Source organism: Cervus elaphus, chromosome X, assembly GCF_910594005.1.
Source record: "Cervus elaphus chromosome X, mCerEla1.1, whole genome shotgun sequence".
In the NCBI taxonomy this organism is placed as follows: domain Eukaryota; kingdom Metazoa; phylum Chordata; class Mammalia; order Artiodactyla; family Cervidae; genus Cervus; species Cervus elaphus.
The window spans coordinates 154,722,775-154,723,792 of record NC_057848.1 but is presented as its reverse complement, the minus strand read 5'-3'; the positions used below and the strand labels follow the sequence as shown (position 1 = coordinate 154,723,792).

The following is a 1,018-nucleotide window of genomic DNA, read 5'->3' as shown; positions in this document are numbered from 1 at the left end:
AATATGCCTAACTAGTATGTGGAAAGCTGAACTCTTGATATGCAATGCCCCCGACTTGACCCACTCATAATATACCCCATCTTATTTGATGACCACACCATCCCCTCTGTTGCTCATAATAAAAACCTGAATTCATCCTTCACTCTTCTTTTTCTCTTATACCCAGTGGTTCCCTGGAGCCTGTTTTAACTGACATATAAGAACCAATTGTGACCTTCCTTTCCATCTCTGACACCACCAAGGCTGCATGCGCTAGGCTGCTCTGCTGCTGCTGAGATGCATTAAGTCACCTCCTATTTGTTGGCCGCCCTATGGGGCAATTCCTCTCTCAGGGCCAAGGAAATCAAAAATACCCTGGACAGTGTGGGCATCGAGGCAGACGATGACTGGCTCAATAAGGTCATCAGTGAGCTGAACAGAAAGAACATTGAGGATGTCATTGCCCAGGGTATCAGCAAGCTGGCCAGTGTGCCTGCGGGTGGGGCTGTGGCTGTCTCCGCTGCCCCAGGATCTGCAACACCTGCTGTGGGTTCTGCTCCAGCCATAGCAGACGAGAAGAAGGAGGAGAAGAAGGAAGAGTCAGAGGGGTCAGAAGATGACATGGGGTTTGGCTTGTTTGACTAAAGTCTCACTCCCCTGCAAATAAAACCCTTTTTATATTAAAAAAAAAAAGAGCCAATTGTGCACTTCTTTTCCCAACTCTGTGTTCATATCTTAGGTACTTACAAGAACTCCTGACACATAGTATGTATACCATTGTTGTTGCTTGGCCACTAAGTTGTGTCTGACTCTTTGTGACCCCATGAACTGTAGCCCACCAGGCTCCTCTGTCCATGGGATTTCCCAGACAAGAATACTGTATTGCTACCTTGAGAAAGAAAAACAGAGCTAGAGGAATCAGGCTCCCTGACTTCAGATTATACTACAAAGCTACAGTCATCAAAACAGTATGGTACTGGCACAAAAAACAGACTAATAGATCAATGGAACAGGATAGAAAACCCAGGGATAAATCCAC

At 45.9% G+C, this 1,018-nt stretch overlaps 1 pseudogene; it reads left to right on the top strand.

Moving 5' to 3' along the window:
- The first annotated feature begins 276 nt into the window (after positions 1-276).
- Positions 277-658, top strand: LOC122690731 (annotated as a pseudogene).
- Positions 659-1,018: the final 360 nt, after the last annotated feature.